The sequence below is a fragment of the Balaenoptera borealis genome, assembly GCF_965194805.1.
Source record: "Balaenoptera borealis genome assembly, chromosome: X".
NCBI classification, from domain to species: domain Eukaryota; kingdom Metazoa; phylum Chordata; class Mammalia; order Artiodactyla; family Balaenopteridae; genus Balaenoptera; species Balaenoptera borealis.
The window spans coordinates 108,862,780-108,872,995 of record NC_138881.1 but is presented as its reverse complement, the minus strand read 5'-3'; positions in this window follow the sequence as shown (position 1 = coordinate 108,872,995).

Below are 10,216 nucleotides of genomic sequence, written 5' to 3'. Positions count from 1 at the left end.
GCCTTAAGAAATCAGATCTTAGGGAGAGTGCGTTCCTTCATGCCTGGCCTCCCATAAGACTGATGCTAATGTGGCCAGAGATGACCTCAAGGCCCACCAAATTGAGCACAACTTCCCACTGGGGGCTTTGGTTCTTGATCTTAAGCTTATGGGTCGATTCTGACCAAGAAAAAAGCCTGTCAAATCAATGCTTCAACATCCAAGTTGAAGTTTAATCATTTTGGCTGCTGCCCTTTAATCTTTCTCTAGCATGCATGCAGTCCAAGGAATATAAAAACTGGTTATGTAGGGAACCAAGGTTACTTTCATGTTCTTGGAAAACAAATTTCTAAAACAGTTCTAAAATTAGTTATTTTTGCTGTCATTTAAAGTTTTATCCAGTGTTAAACCCTAGGAGTTTTCAGCAATACTAATATTCAATTTTTTTTAAGTCTAATTTAATTTTGTTGTCTTGGTTTTATGTTGTCTTCACCAAATTTATTAACGTCCATTTTGTTATGTCCTCTTTTATTTCTTGTCTTTTAAACTGTTTTGTGTTTGTTTTGTTTCATTAATAACTCCCCAAAAAGTCCTTACAATTCTCCAAGATTTTATGTAGCTACCTATTGGTAGCTTCTTAATTTGGTAATTGTTCAGACCCTTAGACATTATTATATCCTCTGTCTATCTTGGGACTATCATTAACATTATCTTAGTGATTGTCAAAGGTCAAAGACATAAAGAATTGGCAAAAAACACTTCCTATAGACCTTAAAACAAATTTTAGAGTTACATTTTCTGTACATCTAACACATAATGTCTTCTTAGCCATTAATGTAATTCCTTTGGATAAAGATAATATATCCAGAAAATATTGGGACCAAAAACTGCACTTGTTTCTTGCCCATATATATATAGATGTATATTTTTTTTTTATTTGGTGTTTGTTTATTTTGGTTACATTGAATATAGATTTGCTGAACAGTTTTGATGTTATTACTTATTTTTTTAATAAAAGTTGTATTGTTAAAATGCCTCCGGAATTATTTTCTAATAAATAACTTCGAATAAAAGCTGTAGATTTTGTCATACAACTAGGAGCATTGCTTTGCTTCTTACATGGAAGCCTGATTACTTGGCCTACAGACTGAGAGCTTTATCTGTTGAATCCATCTTCTGGTTTTTCCTTCAGCACAGTTAAAAGCTCACTATGTATAGTTTACTGATTTTTAGAACTTTAAAGGGTGGCAAGAGTCCCTTTGTAATCCTAATAACCATAAAGGTGGGCAGGCTCAGAAGTTGTTTGGCTCAATCATGAGTGGTTTTTTTCCTCTTAACATTAGAACTTCTTGAATTGTACTTTGAAACTTAGTCCGTTTGGGCTGCTATAACAGAATTGGATGGCTTATAAACAATAGAAATTTATTCCTCCTTGTTCTGGAGGCTGGAAGTCCATGACCAAGGTGCTGGCAGATTCATTGTCTGTTGAGGACCTGCTTCCTGGTTCTTAGACAGTCGTCTTCTCTCTGTGTCCTCACATGGTGGAAAGGGCAAGAGAGTTCTCTGTGGTCTCTTTTACAAGGGCATTAATCTCATTCATGAGGGCTCCACCCTCATGACCTAATCACCTAATGATGCCTCACCTCCAAATACCATCACATTGGGGATTAGGTTTCAGCATTTGAATTTGGCTAGGGGGAGGGGGAAACAAATATTCAGCCTATAGCAGAAACATATTGAAAGCCAATTTCAAGGACCACTTGTTATGTAGTCTACTTGTAACTCATAGTCAAAAGAGTTGAATTTATTAGTTTTAATTTTCCAGACTGATTTCTGCTGTAAATGATTTTACAAAATTTCCAAAAGTTGCTTGTTTCTTAGTAGTGGACTTGGCGATATTTCTAGTCTTTATTTCCATATCTGTCTCTAAGATGTTTTTTCATTCACCATCTTTCTATCCATTTTTTTTTACTTTTCAAAAATTGTGGTAAAAATATATAACATAAAATGTACCATTTTAACCATTTTCAGGTGAATAATTCATCAGTATTAATTGCACCAAGCTTTAAGCTTTTGCCCAGAAATAACTTCTTTGTGATTTTAACATAGGTTCTCTTTTTATATACCGATATTTTCTCTGCCTCTGTCATAGTTCACAAATACGATAAACCACATTCTTGCTATAGGAATATTTTAGGCAGGGGTGAACCTTTGTGTTCTTCCATAGGATTCTATTTCTTACAGTATATATTAGGTTCATTTTCTTAAAGTATAATGCTCTTAAAATTCTGTGTCCCGTAGCATCATTTTTTTACTTCATTTAAATAAAACATCTCAGTCAATACTAAGCTTGCTTATTATAGGCAGTTAGTTGAGTTTTAATTGGTGCTAATGAGTTTTAGCTTGACAGTCTGATCTCTTTACTTTCAGGCTATTCTAAATAGTCCTTTCACCTGATTTAGAAATAGCCATCTTACGCACGCATGCGTCTTGGTTACAGCTGAATAAAAAGTGTGATTGGCTCAGTTTCAATCCATCACCATTATTAGAAAAATAACCTCTGAACTACAAAGACTGTTTCTTACCCTGTTTTGTCAAACTTTGCCAAAACACCTCTTTGGACCTCATTTATTTGTCTAGTAAATATTTATCGAGCACTTAACTATGTGCCTGACACTATTCTAGGTGCTGGCAAAACAGACTGAAATCTCTGCCCCTGTGGAGCTTATTTTTCAGTGTCGGAAGATAAACAATAGAAAATAAGAAAAGTGTATAGTATGTTAGATGATGATCAATACTCTTGAGAAAAATTAAGTATGGAAGGAAGATAGTACGGATTGGTAGTTGGGAGGTTGCAGTTTTAAATTTGGTGATCCGAATAGGCCTCCATGACAGGATGACAACTGAGTTAAAGACCTGGAGATAAGGAAGTGAGCCACTTGGGTATCTATCAGAAGAGCATTCCAAAGAGAGAACAGCAAAGGCAAAAGCCTTGAAGGGGGAGTTGGAACCCTCATTCGTTGCTGATGGTAATGCAAAGTGGTTCAGCCACTGTGAAAAACAGTTTGGTGGTTGCTCAAAAAGTTAAACAGAATTACCACATGACCCAGCAATTCCACTCCAAGGTATGTATCCAAAAGCCTCGAAAGCAGGGACTCAGATACTTGTACATGCATGTTCATAGCACTATTCACAATAGCCAAAAGAGGGAAACAGGCTAAATATCATAAACAGATGAAGGGATAAATAAATTGTAGTATATTCATAAAATGGACTATTATCTAGCCATGAAAAGGAATGAAGTAATGATACATGCTACAATGTGGATGGACCTCAAAAACACGATGCTAAGTGAAAAAAAATCACAGGTCACATATTGTATAATTACATTTATATGGAATATACAGAATAGGCAAATCTATAGAGACAGAAAAAGCAGATTGGTGTTTGCCAGGGGCTATGGGGAGGAGGGAATGGGGAGCGACTGCTTAATGGGTACAGGGTTTTCTTTTCAGGGTGATGACAGTGTGGAGGAACTAGACAGAGAAGATGGTTGCACAACATTGTGAATGTACTGAATGCAACTGAATTGTTCACTTCAGAATGGTTAATTCTATGGCATGTGAATCTTCTACAAAAAAAACCAAAAACAGACAAACAAAAAAAAACCTTAGCAAACTGGGAATATGAAGGAAACCTCCTTAACCTAACCTAAACCTAATAAAAATCTACAGCTAGCATAATGAGAGGAAGAAAAAGAAGGGCCCTGAAGTAGGATCATGCCTGGCTCAAGGAACAGCAACAAGACTGATGGGGCTGCAGTAGAGTTGGGGAGAGGGGGGACAGTAGTAGGAGATGGAGCCTGAGAGGTAATGTGGACCATGTAGTATAGAGCCTTACAGGCAATTGTGAAGATTTGGCTTTTATTCTGGGAGAGGAAGCCATTAGTGGATTTTGAACAAAGGAGTGTTGTGTTTTTTATTTTTTAATTTTTATTCTTTATTGAAGTGTAGTTGATTTACAATGTTTCAGGTGTACAGCAAAGTGATTCAGTTATACATACATATATACTTATTCTTTTCTAAGTTATTACAAGGTATTGAATATAGTTCCTTGTGCTATACAGTAAATCCTTGTTGTTTGTCTATTTTATATACAGTAGTGTGTATCTGTTAATCTCAGATTCCAAATTCACCCCTCCCCCCTTTCCCTTTTGGTAACCAGAAGTTTGTTTTCTATGTCTGTGAGTCTGTTTTGTTTTGTTTTTTAATTTAATTTTTTAAATTTTAATTTATTTTATTTTTGGCTGTGTTGGGTCTTCATGCTTCACGCAGGCTTTTTCTAGTTGCGGCGAGCAGGGGCTACTCTTCATTGCGGCGTGCGGGCTTCTCATTGCGGTGGCTTCTCTTGTTGCGGAGCGTGGGCTCTAGGCATGTGGGCTTCAGTAGTTGTGGCACACGGGCTCTAGAGCGCAGGCTCAGTAGTTGTGATGCACGGGGCTTAGTTGCTCCGCGGCATGTGGGATCTTCCCGGTCCAGGGCTCAAACCCGTGTCCCCTGCATTGGCAGGCAGATTCTTAACCACTGCACCACCAGGGAAGTCCTATTTCTGTTTTGTAAATAAGTTCATTTGTATCATTTTTTTAGATTCCACATATAAGTGATACAGTATGATATTTGTCTTTCTCTGACTTACTTCCGTTAGTATGATAATCTCTAGGTCCATCCATGTTGCTGCAGATGGCATTATTTCATTCTTTTTTTATGGCTGAGTAGTATCCCATTGTGTGTGTGTGTGTGTGTGTGTGTGTGTGTGTGTGTGTGTGTGTGTGTGTATCCCACATCTTCTTTATCCATTCATCTGTCAGTAAACATTTAGGTTGCTTCCATGTCTTGGCTATTGTAAATAGTGCTGCAATGAACATTGGGGTGCATGTATCTTTTTGAGTTAGAGTTTTCTCCAGATACATGCCCAGGAGTGGGATTGCTGGATCATATCGTAACTCTATTTTTAGTTTTTTAAGGAATCTCCATACTGGCTGCACCAATTTACATTCGCACCAACAGTGTAGGAGGGTTCCCTTTTCTCCACACCCTCTCCAGATGAATACAGGAGTGTTTTATACCTCAGTGAAAAACAAAAATTCTTAAGTACAGTGAACAGGATCACTCTAGCTGCTGACTTGAGAATAAGACGCAGGGGACCAAGGGCAGAATCAGGGAGATCAGCTAGGAAGCTATTGTAATAATCCAGGTGGGAGATAACAGGGCTTTGGAGTAGGATGGTAAGAGTGTACGTTCATAAGTGGTTCAACTGCGGCTATATCGTGAAAGTTGAGCCAACAGAATTTGTTGATGGTTTGGATGTGAGGTGTGAGAGAAAAAGTGTTGTAGGGGACACCACAGTCATTAGCCTAATTACCTGGGAAGATAATGTTGATATTAACTGAGGTGGAGAAGACTAAAAGAGGAGCAGATTTGGGAGGGAAGATGAGGACTTTGATTTGGGACATGTTTGAATTTGAGATGCCTATTAGATATCCAAGTGGGGATGTCAAGGACATTCTCATGTGTGAGCTTGGAGTTTAGGGGAGAGGTCCAGGCTGTCAATAACATTTAATATTTTTTTTAAGTCACAAGACGATATGAGATCTCCGAGGGATAGAGGAGAGGTAGAGAACGGACAAGGTCCACAGATAAAGCCCTGGGGCATTCCAACAATAAGTGGTTAGAGAGATGAGAAGGAATCAGCAGAGGAGACTGAGGCGTGGCTAGTGATGGGAGAAGAACACCAGGGAAGTGGCAGTATCCTTGACCTCAGATACCCTATTTGTAAAATGTGGGTACTAACTTGTTCTGGAGTTCTTGGATTTTATTATTGTATTTTTGTTATACCTAAACATCACTTATAATTTGTTCTTAGAGGAAAGTGAATTCAGAATGTCACATCCACTCTCCCCAATAGCAGAAACAGATTTTTTTATACATTGAGAGAATGAAATACCCCAATTATTCCTAGTCATGGTTAACTCTCTACATGTACTCTTGTAAAAGTAATACTCTTCCCATTTCTGCAAAAGAAGGGATCTAGGTCTAGAGCTGTTGTCCATAATTTGTAAATGATCTGCATAATAAAAGTGCCATGGTCAAATAAATTTAGGAAATGCTGGGTTACAGTTAAATAGATTCTTTATTGTGGGATTTTTCAAAATAAATTCAGGAAATGCTGGGTTACAGTTAAATCGATTATTGTGGGATTTTTCATGCTACATGTGGTTTATGGTTCTCTAAGAAAAAAATCAGCAGACATTTATTTGACTCTGGAATTTCACCCCCAATACGTAATAACTTCTAAACATTAATCTCCATAAGATACAGTGTGGAGAATGCTGACCTAGAATAATCATTAGTCAGATTTTCTGAACTAGGAAATAAAAAATAGTTGGGTGAGAGTGTTGACTAAGATGAATTTCTAGACATTTCATTCACGTTCATGAATCATTTGTAAGATGGAGTATGAAAACTGGAGGCTAGCAATATCCACTTTCATAGTTTTGGAAATTATATCAGGAGAAACTTGCGTGCTCATGATTGTGGTCGTAAAGTATAAGAAATACATAACTGGAAGAGACCAGTAATTTGTGTTGGAGTATATGGTCACTTTACATTGTTTCAAACTCAAGAGGCTTCAGACTCTTATTGAAATTATGTCTAACTTCTCTCTGTAACTCATGCTTATCAAATCTACACATTTGCCTACTTTTCTTGAAACTATTACTATTTTCAGCCAATTTTTATCTATTAAGGAGTTTCTTACTCTGTAAAGTTTACTTCCTGCTTAAACAGCTTCAAGAGATTTTCCTTGATACTAAGATTACGAGCTTCGATCCCAAACTCCACAGTGAAGCCTCCCTGTACCTTAAAGGGGCAGTTTGGTGGGGTGGCTGAGAGCCCAGGGCCTGCAGCAGACTACCTAGGTCGGAGTTCCTGCCCCGCCAGCAGCTAGATATTTTACTCTGGGCTCTGTGCTTCAGTTTCCTCATTTGTAAAATGCAAATAACAGCACCTACTCATAGGGTTGAGGGAATTAAACGAGTTAATACATGTATATAGCACTTAGAACAGTGACTGGCACCCAGGAGTGTAAGTCATCTTTGTTACTATTATTGTTAGTCTATTACTAAACTTCCTGATTTTATTTCTACCTTCATTTTATTCAGATAGAATGACCCTAATCTCCCCCCTATTTTTCTTTTTTTTTTTTAACATCTTTATTGGAGTATAATTGCTTTACAATGTTGTGTTAGTTTCTGCTGTATAACAAAGTGAATCAGCTATACGTATACGTATATCCCCATATCTCTTCCCTCTTGCATCTCCCTCCCTCCCACCCTCCCCATCCCACCCCTCTAGGTGGTCACAAAGCACCGAGCTGATCTCCCTGTGCTATGCGGCTGCTTCCCACTAGCTAGCTATTTTACATTTGGTAGTGTATATATGTCCGTGCTACTCTCTCACTTCCTCCCAGCTTACCTTTCCCCCTCCCCATGTCCTCAAGTCCATTATCTACGTCTGTGTCTTTATTCCTGTCCTGCCCTTAGGTTCATCAGAACCATTTTTTTTTTTAGATTCCATATATATGTGTTAGCATACAGTATTTGTTTTTCTCTTTCTGACTTACTTCACTCTGTATGACAGACTCTAGGTCCATCCACCTCACTACAAATAACTCAATTTCATTCCTTTTTATGGCTGAGTAATATTCCATTGTATATATGTACCACATCTTCTTTATCCAGTCGTCTGTCGATGCGCATTTACGTTGCTTCCATGTCCTGGCTATGGTAAATAGAGCTGCAATGAACATTGTGATACATGACTCTTTTTGAATTATGTTTTCTCAGGGTATATGCCCAGTGATTCCTGGGTCGTATGGTAGTTCTATTTTTAGTTTTTCAAGGAACCTCCATACTGTTCTCCATAGTGGCTGTATCAATTTACCTTCCCACCAACCTCCTCCCTATTTTTCATTCCCACCTTCCAACACCACTTTCACAATCATTTCTGTTAACTTTCTTTTCCTAACCCAGTATGTCTTTCTTGAGAATCATGGTTGAAGCACAGAGTACTAAAGGTAGGCATACCATTAGCTTTTGGTGTCTCAAGCTCACCAGACTTCTATTTTTAGGGAACGTGTATGAACGCTCCTAGGTTCCTTTGAGTCATAACTGTCTTTTATAAATAGTATTAGGGTATTTCTCCTAAATTACACTGCCTTGTACTTGATCACACCATGGTTCACCTCATACTCATATTCACACACCTCGATTCTCTGATTTTGAGATCCTTCCATGGCCTCACTCCTGTCACTTTGGTATTCGACCACGTGGAAAATCTTGCTGTCGTCAAGCAACTTGGAGAGGCTACTGTGCCCCTCTTCTACTGTTTTTAATCCTTCATACTGAAAAATATCTATGTATCAATACCACTGGGTTATATGGTGGTATGAAGGGAATTCAGGCTTGAAATAAGACAGTCCTAGGTTTAAATCCTGGATTTGAACCTAGCCAGCTGTGTAGCCTCGGGTGAATTACCTAAACTTGTCACGCCTCAGGTTCCTCATCAGTGAAAAGTGTATGTGTATATATATATATATATATATATATATATATATATATATATATATATATATATATATATAAATAATTTGGCACTGGCCTGACAAAAAGTAGGCGCTCGATAAATGCTATTGCTTACCCTAGTACTGCTAACATTAGTGCTATTCCTGCCGCTGCTCCTGCTGTGATTGCTTTCATTGCTGTTACTACTATTGCTACCGCTGGAAGGAAACCCTGGGAACTACACATAAGTGGAATCTTCTCATTGACAGCTTTAGAGGCAATCCGTCAGTGCTGTGGTTATCCGTAACTTTGGCTTGTAGTTCAGATGTCCTGCAGTACATTCCTCCAGACTGCAGTGTGGATGACATCTTACCACAATGCTTGAATTACACGTGGTATAATTGTCTAATGTCGGAAATGAGGGTAGTTCTGGCTTTTCCTGTCAAGACAATGAAAAGACACCGCCTTGTTAAAAATGAGTACAGAATCCAATTTGCTTTGGGGGAAAACATTCCTTTTGTGCTGAGAGAATCCCATCTTTACAGGAAATTTTTTAATGATTATTACCAGGAATTCATTTCCAGGAATCCCGGCTTCTTATCTAATACCAGTAATTTTATGAAAAAGTGTAATTGTAAGTACCAGCAGTAAAGTGGCCTTTCCTTTAATAGGACTTTGAAATGATTAAAAAGTACCTGCTTTTCTCAGAAGTTAGGGATATTTTCATTCAACCTGGGAATTGCTCCATCTGTTTGCCCCTTATCTCCTTTCCTGTCCTCCATTTTCTCCAGTATATCTACCTGAATAATTATAACATAGAACAGAAGGAACGTTTGAAGTTGTACAAGTTTCACTTTCTTGATAAAATGTTGAGAACAGAATGGGGTATTTCTATCTAGCAAATCTTCAGAGCCTCAAAGCATAAGAATCCTTGGGTAAATCAATAAATATCTCAAGCTTAGAAAATTAGGCTATTTAACCAGTTGTCTATTTATTGATTGACTCGTCCTAAAGACCACAGTTTGAAGTGATTTTAAAAGTTGATTAAGGGACTTCCCTGGTGACACAGTGGTTAAGAATCTGCCTGCCAGTGCAGGAGACACGGGTTCGAGCTGTGGTCTGGGAAGATCCCACATTGCCGCGGAGCAACGAAGCCCGTGCACCGCAGCTACTGCACCTGCGCTCTAGAGCCCATGAGCCACAACACTGAGCCCGGGTGCCATAACTAGTGAAGCCCGCGTGCCTAGAGCCTGTGCTCCACAACAAGAGAAGCCACCGCAGTGAGAAGCCCACGCACTGTAATGAAGAGTAGCCCCCGCTCACCACAACTAGAGAAAGCCCACGTGCAGCAACGAAGACCCAATGCAGCCAAAAATTAATTAATGAATTATTTATTTTAAAAACTTGATTTAGTTATCTCAGTGACTTTCAAGTGGCTTTGTGGTCAAATTACCTCAGTTCTGAATAATTTAAGAGAAGAATTTATTCAATACTGCTTTATTTTTAAAACTGAATGATCTGGAAAAACCTGAATAGTCTTCCATTTTTGTTTCTTCCTAATGCCCTTTATATTAGGGGAATTGAATAAAGTATAATATACAAATGTTTACTCATACA